Source organism: Capra hircus, chromosome 12 (assembly GCF_001704415.2).
Source record: "Capra hircus breed San Clemente chromosome 12, ASM170441v1, whole genome shotgun sequence".
Classification (NCBI taxonomy): Eukaryota; Metazoa; Chordata; class Mammalia; order Artiodactyla; family Bovidae; genus Capra; species Capra hircus.
In genome coordinates, this window is record NC_030819.1 from 27,303,070 (window position 1) to 27,320,014 (window position 16,945).

The following is a 16,945-nucleotide window of genomic DNA, read 5'->3' on the forward strand; positions in this document are numbered from 1 at the left end:
CCAGACATTTTAAGGAGGCAAAACTGCATTGATGTCAGGGAGATACATCTTAATTATGCCTAATTTAGAAAATTGAAACATAAAGGAAGAAAAGCAACTGAAGATGATGGAAATTTTACCTTCATATTTATTGATCTCCTATGCATGCCAGGTACTTAACTACACAGAAAAGACTAGAATTCTGCTTATCTGAATTTACATTCTATAGGGGATTACAGAAAACCAAAGATAATGGTAAACCATTGACTAATGAAGAGCTATGAATTAAATACAATGAAGGAGAGACTGACTTCTTTTTTTAAGGGAGGTCATGAAAGTTCTCTCTGAAGACATGATGCATGAACTAAGTGGAAAATATTAACAGAGGATCATTTGAAGGCTGGATAAAGAGAGATCCAGGCAAATAAATCAAGTACAAAATATCCTGATTTATCAGTGCTCATGAGATATTTGAGGACCAGAAAGAAGGCCAGATTGACTGCCATCTGAACATAGGCGGATATGAAGTTGGAGAGACAGAAAGCAGAGAATGCCTTATAAACCACAGCAAGGAGTTTAAATTTTATTTCAAGCATAACATAGATTTAAGTAGGCAAGTGATATGATCCAAGTAGTTTATATAGCCATTTTGGCTTGTTTTCTTGTTCATTGTTGTTATTCAGTTGCTAAGTTGTGCCTGACTTGTTGCGACCCCATTGCCTGCAGCACTCCATGCTTGCCTGTCCTTCACTATCTCCCAGAGTTTGCTCAAATTCATGTCTATTGGTGATGCCATCCAACCATCTCATCCTCTGACTTGCTTAGTGAGAATGAATTACCAGAGGGAAAGTAGAAGTCAGGAAGCTGCTGTTGCAGAGCTTGGGAAAGCCATGATGGTATCTTGGACAGTTGTGGTAGTAGTGGTGGAAAGAAGTGGTGAGTTGTGTGGTATATTGTCATCTCCAGCAGAACATTTTATCAGAGCAGATGTGGGAGTGCCAAGGAAAATAATATGAGAGTTACAAGGGTATGTGTGTGTGTTTTCTTTATCAACTAACTTGATGGTGGTAACTTTTATTGAGAAGGGAAGGCTAGAGGAAGCAGCTGTAGGTTTTAGAGTTCGATTTTGAACATGGTAAGAGTGAGATTCCTGTTTACAGTTTCTGAGTAGACTGCTGGACATAGAAACATGGAGGTCAGGGAGAGTTTAAGGAGAAGAAAAAGTCTTGGAACTCATCATTCATCTTTTATCGGTGGCTCCATTTTCTAGAATTAAAAACTAAACCTATGGTTGTATTAACTGGTACACTCTACTTTCACGGCACACTTACTGAAAATTGAATGTAAACTTGGTTCTAAACATAACTAATGTAGAAAAGTTACAAAACATGTATGATATCTCTCATGTCTGTATATTTCTCCTCAAACCAGAAGACCCTATATAAAACCTAGGAAAATATTCATTTATGAAAATCAACTGAAAATGGAAAAAGATGGCTCAGATAAGGCTAAACAGCCTATAGTAAAAAGGGATAGTGTAAACTTTAAATTGAAATACTTAAGCTGCTGCTTTAATAAGTATATTTCTGAGTGAGAAGGAAGCAAGAAATTTTATCCATTATCAGAGACAAAAGACTAAACTTTTTTTTTCCCCCCAAGAGGACCAGTTTCTGGCAAAGGAAGATTAACTTTAATAATCAATTGTAAAACAAGACAGGATCAGGCTCTTCTTATTTGGTAGTCAAATGTTGGACTCTGTTTTGAAGACTTTATTTTACTTCGGCTTTCATCTCTGTGGTTTGGTCTGGTTAGCTGTTCAAAACCTTATGTCCCATTTGATATTTAGTCCAAATTTTGAGTAGATAACACAGTAAAAAATATTTAATGTTTTCCTCATAGAACAGTTTCAGCACACCATCACTAACTGTCTCTAATCCCTGATAATTTAAGTGTAATTGAACTTAATCTTCTGAGTAAATTGTGATTACTTTTCATTTTATTTTAGTCCTGCTGAAATTCACATATTCATTTTAGAGCTTGTACAAGGATACTTTTCCCGCAAGGCTCTAAGTGGCTTCAGTTCTTTCTGTTTAGTTGGGATGTCATGACATACTCAGCTTATTTTTAAAAAGAAAGTTAAAAGCTGGTTGAGAGCTCTGTTTGGTTTCTCACAAGACAGCCTCACAGTGCTACAGAGTTTGAAGTCTTTGGGATCTTATGGGGCCCCTGGCAAGGAACTTCATCAGAAAGCCTTGATTCTAGATTATGTTCTCCTTTAACTGGCTTTGTGATGCTAGGCAAATCTCGTAAGTCTCATAAATTCCAATTTTCATACCTAAAATGAGTCTGTGGACTACAATGAAGGGGTCAGAAAAAATTTTTCTGTAATGGGCCAGATTTAATAAGTGTTTTATGCTCTATGTGCTAAGATGCAAAATCTAGGTTACTAGGAGATACTAAGTCCATATGTATGGACTTAATTAGATGTGCATCAAACAAGAAGAAAACAAATTTCCAAAAATTTATGTTGAAAGAGTTAAAAACTTTATTCACTGAGGTTTAAATCTTGTATAACTTTTACATGTCACAAAATATTGTCCTTTGTTTTTTTTCAACCATTTAAAAATGCAACAATTCTTAGCTCACAAGTGGCATAAAAACAGGCAGCAGAACTGATCTGTCCTGTGGGAGGTGGTTTGTCATTCACAGGACTAGATTAAATTCCTCTAACAAAGCTCAAATAGAAGCTTTATTACAGATTCATTGAAATATACAAAAATATTTTGCATTATACATATTATATAAAATTTTCCAAATTATATGGGATATGTATCTAAGTTTTTTTCATTCAATATATGGATATTTTATATTATGCCCGGGAATTTTATCATAATATAATTTTAAATGTGTACAAAATAGGCCAGGGGTAAAATAATGATTGAAGAGGTCTAACAATAAATTAGTCATGTTTGATAAGAATTATTGCAGTAATTTACAGCCTTATGTCTACAGTTAGGCTGTATCAATTCTAATCCTAGCTCTGGCTAGCTGTGTGAACTTGACCAAGTTATTGACTTTATAGCTCCTTGATTCTCTCATTTGTAGAATGCAAACAACAATGATAGCATCTACCTCATAGTAATGTCTTTAATATTAAATGTGTCAGAGCACTTAAAATGCCTATACGAGGTTACTACATTATGAACTTTCAGAAGGCTTTTAGCCATTAAGAGTGGTTCTCTATTGCATAAATATTTTTACATAATTTTCAAAATATTTATATCTGGTAGATCATTTTTTAAAATCACTACTTTCCAAATAAAGAATCTGAAGATTAAAAAGCACTTTACCTAGGAGTACCTTGCTCAGAAGCAGAGTCAAAACACAAAGCCAGATCAGAGGGACTTTAAAACTAATGGATTTTAGCTGCACAACTGGGTACTTGATGGGAGATTATCAGTATTTATCTTCCCCAACTTTCTGTGACATTTTTTTGCATCAATTTTGTTGTTTTTCCAGGGATTGCAGATATATAATGTTATCTTGTTATGTTTCCCCATTCCATTCCTGTGTTGAAGTAAGCACATACTTTTTTAAAAAAATTTTAACACAATTAAATTTACCCCCATCTCCTAGCTTGTTCTACTATTGTACAGTAACTGATACTCTAAAATTTAATTCTATTCCCTTTGTGCTTCCACTTGATAAACTTCATTTAAATCTCTACATTGTGGCCATTTTTAACTAAGCCTCAGAAAGAAAAGAAAAGAAAAACCCTCAAGCTAAATAGTACTAAAGTGACATGGTGGCTTAACACAATATGTATTTTTTTGGGTTTTTTTTTGCAAAAAGTGGGGTATTTAAAAAACCTAAGAGCAGCATGATAACAAATAAATGCATTTTTAATGCTAGCATTTCAATAGTGATATTTGGCAGGAAGACTTATTTCATCACCTTTATGTATAAATATGACATGCTATGGAGCCAACTGACTTTTTTATTAATAAAGAAATCTGAGAGATTGCTTCTCTATCATTTAAGAAAATGAGAATAGAGAATTTTGCCTTTTTGCTGCTTCCAAGGTGTCTAATAGAACTGGGAAGGGAATTCAGATTGGTGCTATTATAAAACAAATTCTCCACCAAAATCAGTTATAGAACTGAACAGCTATTACATTTGGTTTTGAAGATTCTGTATTAGTTTGTATACCAAAGACCACAGTTCCTTTTGTTTGTCATCATACCTATCTATGAACACATCTACAATATAGTATTATTGCTGTTGTAAGGTTGCTAATAATCCACATTGTCATTTGGGAAGGCAATTCATTTTTCCTTCCAATGCCAAAAGTGAAGCCAGCTAAGATGTCAGAATACATTTGCTTAGGAAAGGAAACATGCTTTCCTCCCAGGGACTACTTCGAGTATAATCTGTGGTAACTCTCCTATTTATAGAACTGTGTGAAATATTCCCACCATCTAATATATATAAAAAACTACAGCCTCCAAAAATGATTTCTTATTTTTAAAATTTGGAGAAATGCCGCATTAAATAACCCGAGTCCTAGTCCTTACTACAGGACTTCACTGATTTCGAGAAAGATTCTGAGTCCCCGTGAGAAATATGTGATATGCAATATTTCCCATACTTATTGACTTCAGAAGCCACTACCCTCTTGTCAGTCACAACACCCCTTGTTTGTTTTTCCAAAAGACTTATTTAAGACTTGGAGGGCAGAAGAGATAATTACTTGACATATCTTAATCTGGGAGGGGAAAAACAGAACAAAATAAGCTCAGGTCTTATAGAAAACCAAACTCATAGTGTAGTGATCTAAAATAATAGGCTTAGAGCCAATCCTTTCTGAAAGAAAGTAGCAATTCAGAGAACTAATAATAATAAAAGAAAAAGAGAAGCCATTGCATTTATTTCCTATGGCTTTCAGGCATCTCTGAGTCTAATTGTGTGCCATTTACCATGAAGAGCTTGGCCTTTCTTCAATTACGCCATCTGTTGAAACACAGGATAGATCACTACTTTATGACCTAGTGGTTCAAAATAGCTTGTGTCTCAATAAATATAGAACACTCAAAGGAACAAAATTTCTCTGTTACTATGGCTCTGAATGATGCATCCATTTAGCCCCAGTTTCATGGAATTAAGACTAATTGTTCACAGTAGAATTTATTTTAAAACAGTGTACCCTTCAAAAGTTACCCCAATCCCACTTGTCTTTAGTGAGTTGTCATTTTCATATATGGAATACCCAAGCCTAACAAATAAAATTAATAATAGATTGATAGTCTATGCTGATTAGTATGCAGTTCCTTAAATTTGTAATTGGGTGACTTTCTAACTGAAATTTATAAGCAAGTGTATTTCCTCTAATTTGGTGTGTTAAAATACTGAATGATTTTCCATCTGAATTTATCAGTTAGGACCATACTTAATGAAACAAAAGGTCAATTTGTTTTAATTTGATCTCCTTTGTTAATTCAGTAGGCAAATTCCACTTGACGAAAAAGTCACCTCCCACCTTCTTTTAAAATAATCCATACCTATGTCCACTGTGATAAACAGATATTATTGAACATTTGAAAATCTTCACTCTCTAGATTTTAGACATTGTAAGTTCTTCCTGAGTAAGGCTCATGTGTTCTGTATGTTTTATCCTCCTTGCTTATTTGAAGAATGACATATTATAATAATATGATGTTACTTGATTGAATGAATACTTATAAAAACACTCATCTTTAAACTTTAAATATAGTTGCAAAATGGCAAGACAAATTTATTATTTTCATCATTTTTTCAGGACCCATACTCTTTCCAAATCAATGTTATAAAAATAGCAAAGCTTGATCCTTGTAAACAAATATTTCCATTCCTAAGTCTGTTATAGAGGTGGTTATCTTCCAAAGAAGGTATAGGGATTAAACTTTCTGATAAACTAATCATAATACATTCAATTTAAGAAGTTAGAAATATATTTATATGAAGTTAGATTTACCTAAAAAGCAAGCAAGTCTTAGTGCTGTAACTCAGAAAAGAAATATGACAAAATTTTTTTTTTTTTTTTTAGAAAAACCTACTGGAGTCTTTCAGGAAAAAATTTCCCTGCCTTGTGCATATGCACACATACACATACACCTCCCCCCCCACCCCAACAACACACACACACACACACACTCTCATGGTTTAAGAATAAAGGTAATAACAGGCCATAAACTCTGGGTCACTGATTCAGAAAGGATGGAATGGGAGAGCATAACACTGAAAATCAGTCTAGACTGAAAAATAGGGAAATACTAAAATTTTTTTTTTCTAATTTACAACTCTAGTAGAATAACTAGAATGAAAATGATGTATTTGCCTAGTTTATTGAATAAGTAAAGCAGAGCTTTGTTATAGATTTTCTAAAGTCACTTGTTACTTTTAGAATTAGTTTAAATGTTTTGCTCTTGTGAAATTTGCCAAATGGGTAACACACAGTCCTGAAATAAGGATCAATATTTAATAAGACTTGAGTTTCCTAGGTGGTTTTGAAATTTAATCATCTTTAAAAATATTTATAAAGGGTTGTTAGTTTCGATTAAGCTCAAGCATATCTTGTCCCAAATTGCTTTAAGCCAAAGAGAATGTTATATGACATTGATTTTTTCTTCATAATATTTTATAATTCTTATAATCTTTTTGTCTTATAAAAGCAATAGTCATTCATTAAGCAACAATTACTTTTCATCTTTTTAAGGAGTTACAAATTTTATTGTTAAAAAAGCCTTCATTTCATTCATTTTTCAAGGAAATTTTAAGGACATTTACTGTCTTGGTAATTAACCAGCTTGGTAACTTTGAAATTCACTTCCTAATTTTGGGGTTAAAAAAAAAAAAAACACATAACTTTAAAGGGTAGGAAAGAAACACCTATATTATAAACTTTAATAAAACTACACTGAAATTTTAAGTTCCTATGAATTCTGTGAGGGATCCTGCTGTTTTTCTTTTTATTAGGGGTTTTACAACATTTGATGGATTCACTGCAGCAACTTAAATTAATTTGTGGTGTATTTTTTAGAATCACTGTATAGAAGTTTTTGGACAGAAAAAACTAAATTCTGTGATTCTTAGGTTTTTTTTTTTTTTTAATTCAGGCAGATGCATAACAAGCATATATACTATTTTTTTTTTGCTAAATTATTTCATTCATGTTTAGAAACATCAAAAATTTATTGCTTTACTGAAAGAAAGCTCCCACCTGATCCATGAATGTTTGGAGAACAATGAAAAAAATTGAAGTTTAAGGGAGAAATACACCATACTAGTTGCTCCTGACTGCTCTGCACAAAAGGTGAAGAAATAATCCAAAGTGTGCTGTAGGGATAAAAGGAGTTGAGAGTTACCAAATATTTGCCCTCCATTGTCTTTATGTTATAAACACAGCTTGCATCTTTCCACTCCTTTGATGAAATGTAGTTAACACCATTTGAAATAAAATTAAATGTCATTTTGACTCTGGCTGTGTATCATGAGGGCTGCTGCAGAGATAATTTCTCATTTTCCATATGTATGTATTGGGGGCATAGCAAAAATGGCAGGAAAATCTAGTCATCTGGGCCTTTTGAATTAAGGAATTCTTGAGACTCTTATCCTACTGATTATGAAGAAAGACATGAACCTGTGCTTTTTAGATGCAAAAAGACATTTTGTAAACTGGGCTGTTTGATTCTATGTGACTGTAGATGACTATGAATCACATTATTTCAGCAGCCTAGTATTATAGCTTAACTACTTTACCATTAGAGTTTTCTGTATTAACAAAAGTGCAACTCATAGACAAAGGTTATTTGTTCTTTGGATTTAATGTAGGTAGTAAAATGTATGTTTGAGCTGTGCTTTGCTTATATTTACGATGATTTTGTTTTGGATTATAGTTTTGAGTAATGAATTTTCTTGAAGAATATATCATTTTTGCTTTTGCATTTATCTATTATTTGTAATTAACCTGAGCCTTAGAAGATTTTTTCCAAATATGAGTCTACATATTACACTGAGTAATTTTATAACTAATTACAATTCTTTTAAGTCAATGCTAAAATTAAACTCTATAAATTTGTGTGGATAAGTAAACAGGTTCAATATATCTATCCTTCATCTCATCTTGAAAACCAGCCCATAAAATGAAAATATATATATATATATTGTTTGAGAGATAGTGCCAAATTTAAGATACTTATTATGGCACTCTAAAAATGTGCCCAGGGTTAAAATTTATCACCCTGAGACATTAGTCAGGAAACCTGCACAGTTAATGGGAACCCTCATTTTGACTAATTGTTGGCATTAAGAAGGAAATTTCAAGGTCTATTAAGAAAGAAAATGAAAACCCAAGTGCATATGTGGTTTTGGGCATATAGTGGAGTCTGGCAAGGACATGAAGAAAAAGTGATGAATAAAAATTATAGGAAAAGTTACAAAGAGGCTCTATGAAAGTCAAGTGCTGTGAGAGGAACAGGAAATAGCCAGTGAAGATCCAGATAGCAGCTTGATCTAGATTTTTTCTCAGAATGGCATTATATATAATAACTGTGGGTGTTTGTCACTTAACTCAAGTTGGTCATCAAGGAACAAATATGACTGGTAGATTTTTTAAAATTGGCTGCATATCAAGAACGGAAAAACTGAGCATCTTCCACCTGAGCAGAAAATATTTTTAATAATATCTATTTATCTTTTTTTATTTCATAAAAGATATTTCTGTACCTTAAAGGTATTATAAGTACTTATTTAGATATAATTTTAAAATATTCTATAATATTCACAAACATTTGGGTTAAAAACTGAAACACATTTTTCTATGTGATTTTGGTAAATTTCTAGAGTGAAGTATCTGAAATTAGGAATGTAAAAATAGCCATTTCCCTTTTATTAGTTAATTAAAATTTTTGTCAATTCAGAACATATTTTATTACTGAGCTGAAAACTTACTGATTTTTACATTTGGTATCCCAAAACAAAACACACATATTATTTTTTAATATAGCATGTATGGTCAGCCAATAGAATTATTGTGTGGTCAATATGTATTAGGGTGCTGTACTGACATTCACGGATATTAAGAGATGTTTAGTTCCAATTATAAGTAAATACATACTGCAAAGTTGCTTCAGTTGTGTCGAACTCTTTGCGACCCCATAGATGGCAGCCCACCAGGCTCTACCGTCCCTGGGATTCTCCAGGCAAGAACACTGGAGTGGGTTTTCATTTCCTTTTCCAATGCATTAAAGTGAAAAGTCAAAGTGAAGTCATTCAGTCATGCCCGACTCTTTGCGACCCCATGGACTGCAGCCTACCAGGCTCCTCTGTCCATGGGATTTTCCAGGCAAGAGTACTGGAGTGGGTTGCCATTACCTTTGGTAAATAAGCACATTTGTACTACCACTGTAGATAGACCTTTGTGTTCAAGAAGAAATACAGATAAAACACTAAACACTCTCATTTTTGTTTAGTATAAAGGATGCTAACTAGCTTCTGTACTGATAGCTTGCCAGGTTGAGCTAAGGTCCAGAACTGCTGCCTTACAGCTTTATCTACTCTGTGTTTTATTAAATTGGCCTCATGACCTGCAAGAATCTCTGCTTTTCCTGAGTGCAGACACAAGACACTGTTAACAAGCAATGTTAACAAGCATTTATTGAGTGAAAGGCAGCCTGCTAGGTGTCGGGTACAATATGATAAATAAGACAGCCCACACTCTCAAGGAGCTCATGTTTTAAAGACATTTCCTGTCAAAATGTGGGTGAAAACTACTAGATGTGCCTCTTTCAAGTTCAGATTCTTAGGCACTGTCTTAAACTTGCTGATTCATAATCTTTCTGGTAACCCTTGGTTCAAAATTAACACCCTACATATTTTAAGTCTTTTTATTTAAAATATTGTTGAGTAGTAGATTCTTTAGCAGAAATTTATTTTTAAAACAATGTAGTAATAGATACACTTAGGAAGTTGCAAGAGGGAAGAGGAACCCGCAACCAACCTAAAGGGGTGGAAAGACCTCTTGTAAGAAGGAACATCTCAGGTTGACCATTACAGGAGGCACCCAGAGTATGTGTGCTGTTTGGAATAGGGAGAGTTATTGGATCTTTCTAGGAAGCAGCTAATTCATAAACTAAGGTAGTAAAGTTAGAAAGAGACTGGTGTCAATAGGGAAATGCAAGGAGTTTGTTTAGGAGGAGAATGAAGTACACACACAAAAAAGGGTTATCAAAATAATTAGGCACCAAGTCATCAGGAACTTTAAATGTTAGTTTAAGAAAATTTGATTGTATCCTGTCTTAGTTTTGATGTTATTGTTTGGTCGCTTAAGTCATGTCTGACTCTTTGTGACCTCATGGACTGCAGCACGCCAGGCTGCTTTGTCCTCCACTGCCTCCCGGAGTTTGCTCAAATTCGTGTCCATCGAATTGGTGATGCTATCTAACCATCTCATCCTCTGCCACCCTTTGCCTTCAATCTTTCCTAACATCAGAGTCTTTGCCAATGAGTCGCCTCTTCACATTAGATGACCAAAGTATTGGAGCTTCAGCAACAGTCATTCCAATGAATATTCAGGGTTGATTTCCTTTGGAATTGACATTCCAAGGCAAATAACATGAATTATTAAAAAAAAATCCAGTCTAGAGAGGGAGATACTGAAAAAAAATTTAAAATGAAGCCTGTTTTGTTCTAGTCAGTTGTTGCCATGGGGAAGCATGGCAGAGAACTGCCAGATTGTCCAGTCTTTCAAAAATAGCCAGAAATCTGGTGTATTCATTAGAATTAGGTTCAGCTGCTAATAACAGGATATCCTAAAATAAGAATGAAATTATTTATTGCTCACAGATAGGTCTGGGAAAATGCAGTCCTAGGTTGGAATGTCAACTCTGTTCTACCAAAACTATAGGGAACCAGATTCCATCTAAGTCACTCCCCCACCATTCTTGGGCTGTGACCCTGTTCTTCTGTTTCTGCATGTGCAGGCAGCAGAAGAAATGGCCAATTTAACGGGAAGAGAACAAACTCATTTAGAAAGTTACTGGAAACTGCCATAGGATTCCACTCCATGTCTACATGCAAGGAAATGGATATGGAATGGATTATTTTTTTTATTCTGAGTTACCATGATAACTTCTTATTATTATGGAGAAAATCTATTTATCACTGTGTTTGATCAATACTAATAGTACTGGAAAACAAAAATATCTGAGTTGTGGATGACCTCTAAACTCCCAGTTTGTTTATGGGTATCTTTGGTTTATGGGATTCTTTGGATATTATCAAGTAGCATAATGAGCTATTCAATATGTAGAGAAGGGATATACTCATAAGCTACTTTCATGATCAAATTTTCTGAACTTGATGACTAGATTGTTGGGTAAAAAAGTGAGAGAGAATTCAAGAATTACTCCTAGGGTTTTGGTTTGATTTATTTGACTAAGATATTGGTCAGTGGATATGGAATGGATTTGACTAATTTGGACCAAAAGTACCAAAAAATCATTGATTTTTGGGAAAAGATGAGTCCATTTTTGCACATGTTAACTAAGAACTCTACATTGCCATACTACATGCATTTTGATATTAAGACCAAAGGTAGGGGAGGAGTTTGAGTAATAGATTTAGGACTTACAGGGTATGGTAAGTGAAAAAGTCATTATAGAAGAAGTTATCAGGATAACATGGAAACAAATATAGATTGCAAAAGGCTGTCATAATCGTACTGAATACTGGCAAAAAACATGGTTACTCAAGAGCTCATCAAAGAGATGTAAGGTCAAGATCATCATGAATGTAAATAGGTGAGAACTGAAGAAACTTTGAATCTTTGAACATAGTTTGAATATAGTTCAGCAGATGTGCTACAAGTAATGTCCACATAATTTGTTAATTAACAAGATGCTAAGTTCAGGGAAAGGGAGATTTCTTGGGGAGGAAAATAAATGCCAGTGTGTTGATGAATGAATCTGGAGGTGTCGAGGTGGATACAAGTGATTACTATTAAATATTAAAATTTTGTTAAAATTCAGTTAAAATGTATTGAAGCAGCCAGAGGTTAAAACAAGATCAAGAGAAAATTATTTGCTTAGAATGGGATGCATATGAGCATACTGATTGGATTAGAAAAAGAGACAATATAGAGAATTTTCAAGGTGTTTATGTTGGATGATATCTAAATTGGATGATATGACTAATTAACCAGGGTTTGAGGACAAAAGTGTTTAAGGCATCAGGTCATAGATTCTTTATTAAAGGATGAGAAAATCTGGCAATGTGGCTTCATGTAAGCTTAATTTTGAGGATAAGAAATTATGAAAAACTATTCCTCCCCAATACAGTGTTATTAGTTAGGTGAACAAAAGTGGAAAGTGCATATGGAAAGACTTCACAGATCAGAGGCTCCAGCTGGGTTAGGAAATACTGATTTTATAATACTGCCGTTTAGCAGAGGAATGCCTGTGTGTGAGTGTGTGGATGTGTTTTCATCCATGCTTAGGTAATTGAATAAAAAGACACACATGCTACTGACCCAAATATGCATTTGCTGGACATATTCTGTGGAAGCATAATGATCCAAATACTTTAAATGAACTCAATAGAAAATTATTCAACAGGGAAACAACTAAGTCCAAATTAGATAGAAAAAGACAAATAGTTCTAATAGACAGGAGCAATTTGAAAGGATGAGGACAATGACAGTCTCTGAGAATCTGAAGAACAGATTTGGCAGAAATAAGTTTTGGGAAGAAATGAAGTCTATGATTAAAATGAAGGATGCTAAGACTAAGATTTCTGAGTTGGAATACACCCTGGTAACAGAAGTGACTGGCTGAATTGAAACAAGGGCCAAAGTCTCAGGTATTATATTCTCTAAGAATTTCAAAAGCTATTAGTTGTTGTTGGGGACATATCATTACTTTATAGAAACACATTATGCAAATTACAAAGATCAGGTTCAGATTTTGACACACAGGTCTAGGAGTTAAAATGAATCTTCTGTTTTTGTCAATTATTTGATTTCTAACTATCAAAGGATCATCTAACTTTCCTCTGTTTTAAATACTATAATGGTAAAATGGAAATAACAAAGATAATTTACCTTCTACAGTAAGTAGTAAAAAAATTGTTAGTTTGTTTTAACAGGAATCAGCTGCGGCATTTCATAGAGAACATTATAGCCAGAAAAATAAATTGTCTTATTGCAGTTTACTGAATAAACTGCTTTCTGCAGTCACTCCCTTCCATGGCTAGTGTGCAGACACCCGAGGAGTAGTTGTAGATGTTCCCGTTGATTTCACTTAGAGGTTTCAGTGATCTTTCTGAAGTTCCTTATGCACTGGAGAACATTTCATTACAAATAGGACATCACCATAGTCCCTCAAACCACAGTTGAAAACTCCACTGAACAAAGTGGGAAACACAAGATTTCTTTATTTTTAAGGAAGAAGTTCTTCGAACAGTAAAAGAAAATAAGAATTGCCAGTGTTTCTCAAAATAGTTCTCAAGAGACTTAATGTGTTGCTTGTACATGTAAACACCTGTGTTCATGACAAAGGTTTTACACTTCCAAGAGAAATGAATATCATAAAAGCAGAATTCATTACCATATGTAAAATAGATGACCAATGCAAGTTCCAAGCATGAAGCAGGGCACCCAGAGGGATAGTGTGGGGAGGGGTATGGGAGGGGGTTTCAGGATGGGAGGAACACATGTATACCTGTGGCAATTCATGTTGATGTATGGCCAAATCCATCACAGTATTGTAAAATAATTATCATTAAAATTAAAACAAATTAATTGAAACATTAAACATTAATTGAATTATTTTTTTTTAAAGTGGAATTCAGGAATCTCCCTAAATGAAATCATGTGAAGGGAAGTAAAGTTCTCATCATAAAGGAGTAATAAAATTTCTCATTTAATAACCAATGGTAGGGATTTATTTCTGTCATGAGTTAGTTTTGATGAAGGTCTGAAAGGCTAAAGATAGGATTCATGTTAGGGATTTTAGGTCATGAGGTGAGTTAAAAAGAAAATCAAACAACACCACCACTAAGAAGGCCATGATTAGAAGATATTTTGGAGGCAATCATACACAGGAATAATAGTCATAATTTTATAGCCAAATGTTTTGTAAACATCTCAATGGGCAGACTGTGTACAACTACACCTTTTACAGACTTTTAGATTTTTCTAAGAAAATATTTTGAGCTATAAAAAATATAACAAGAAAAGTTTGTTTTCAAGTTTCTCCTCAATAACAATTATTTGTCTAAAGTAGCTTGGCTTTTTCTTTGAGTTGTCAGCATTTTGTGCCATGGGTTGTGCTTTGCGGGCCAAAATTTATACCAAGGGGAAACTGGCCTAATAATCATTCTATTGTTTTGCAGGATTCAATTATAATCATAAATTTGAGAGATACCTTAGATCAGTTTAAGCCATTTTCCCCATCTTTAAATTTTCAATAGAGAGACTGTTTGTAAACCAGCCAAAACATTTGATTCATTCCTGTTTTCCAGTTTGAAATTCTTATTCAAACCTCTTTCTCTGAAATATAGTTGAGAAAGTAATAGATGTAGAAGAAAAAAATAAGGGAGAATGTTTATTCTTTGTTTTCCAAATTGTTATGTACAGTTAAGGCGATTCATTGGTTTAATTAAAAATATTTTAGTTATGAATATTTTATTTTAGAATAAAATATTTTAAAATATTTTAGAATATGAATTCCATGTGTGGCTAATAAGGTTGTGATAGGACATTTTGATAGAAGAAAAAAAGAAGACGTTAGTTATGTTTAGTAGGCATTGAAACTGTAAGGTGTAGGGAGGCACAATTACTCCTCTCATTGGCAGATGGGAAAAAGGGTAGGTGTCTGGATTTGGGTGAATAGAGTTGCCCTGGCAGATGGTCATGATTTACACTGCTTTTATTCCTATGGTTTACAGACAGTATTCTCACCCTCTGTTTCATATTCTGCCAAACAGAGGAGTCAGTGTTTGTGGTTTATAACTAGAGAAAATGCATTCTCATTATGTGGCTGGTAAAAAGGTGAGGGGTAAAGAAAATCCCAATCTTCCTGAAGTAACAAAAATGTGCTTCTGAAATATTACAATTCCTATTTGATTTATCCATAGTGATAATTGTTTAATTGGCATGTTTCAAATGGGTCAATTATGTTAAGGTATTTTTTGGCAGCAGGGAAAACATTAATAATAAGACGCAAAGAATTATAAACATTGATCAGTGACTGTAGGATTACTAGTACAGACTTGGACATATGATTGTTGTTTTGCTATTTTAGTCACTAAGTAGTGTCTGACTCTTTACAACCCCATGGAATGTAGACCGCCAGGCCCCTCTGTCCTTGGGATTTCCCAGGCAAAAATACTGGAATGGGGTGCCATTTCCTCCTCCAGGAGATTTTCCAACCCAAGGATCAATCCAGCGTCTTCTGCATTGACAGGCAGATTTTTTACCACTTAGCCGCCAGAGAAGCGAGACTTGGACTTAGGTCATATTAAAATCTTTCGCAGAGATTTGTGAGTTGGACCTAAATTACAACCTTTTATAAACTTTATTGATTCTTTGCCAAAATGTACCCTGTGTACTAAACAATATAAATTTACAATCTTGAAACAGTGTCTAAGTTAAGTGGTTTTATTTATTCATTTATTTAATAGAAACTTTTGAGAATGAGAAGTAACATCATGACAATTTTAACATTGTGATAACTACACGACAGTTTTTTCTCTATCATTTATAGCATATAATTTTTATAATCAAGTAAACTTGATAGATTGAATCTAGCAACAAAAATTTTATGTAATTTATAAGTATATTTTTCTCAGGTAAACCTATTAACTTCTTTTTAATCTGTAATGGGGTTGGAGGTTTTTTCTTATTGGAGAAAACAGAGATGGTGGTATGGTAACTTCTGTTTAAGTGATATTAACTGGAATGTTTTTGGTGTTTTATTCATTCATCAAGTATTACTGACAGTCTAAGATGTGACTAGTATGGAATATGTTTGTGCACACATTATAAATGGAATTATCTGCTTGGAAATATAAGATAATCAGCATAGTCTCTGATTCAAAGCTAACAGAATGGGAAAAGATGAACAATGTCTTTGACAGTGGATAAGAAAAGGCTCCAAGAGTCATTCCATACCTGGGGAAACAGTTAAGCAGTAATCAGTTTCCAGTTGTCTTCAAGAATTACTTTGGGTCCAACATGCTACATTTTCCTTTATTTGATGGAGAATAATGTATTTCAAGCTTCCTTGATGTTTCCCAGGAAATATACCTTTTAAAACAATGCACATATTTATATATTTCAGGGATAAGTATGTTATTTGCAAAAATAGCAGGTGTATGAATATCTTGAGATGTTTGAGTCCAGATTTTACTCTGAAGACAGCCAGGTAGCTTTCCCTGTAAGCATTCCCAAGTAAAATGAGACCAAAGTCACATATTGGTTCCAAGTCAGCAATCTATTTTGTGGATAGGAAGGTATAGCACTGTTGCTTAAGGATGCTTTTCCTGAATGAATGTTAACAAAGTTTCCTTCTTTAAACACCACTGTGTGTCTCTTCCTGTTTCTCCACAGTCTTTCACACAACAGGGAAATTGCTTCACACAATCAGCAGTAATTAGCTTTACCCATGGTTTTTCTCATCATAGGTTAGTGGCTCAGAGGTTAAAGCGTCTGCCTGGAATGCAGGAGACCCGGGAATGAAGAAGACCCGGGAATGAAGAAGACCCGGGTTCGATCCCTGGGTCGGGAAGATCCCCTGGAGAAGGAAATGGCAACCCACTCCAGTACTCTTGCCTGGAGAATCCCATGGAGGGAGGAGCCTGGTAGGCTACAGTCCATGGGGTCGCAAAGAGTCAGACATGACTGAGCGACTTTACTTCCTTACTTACTTCCAGT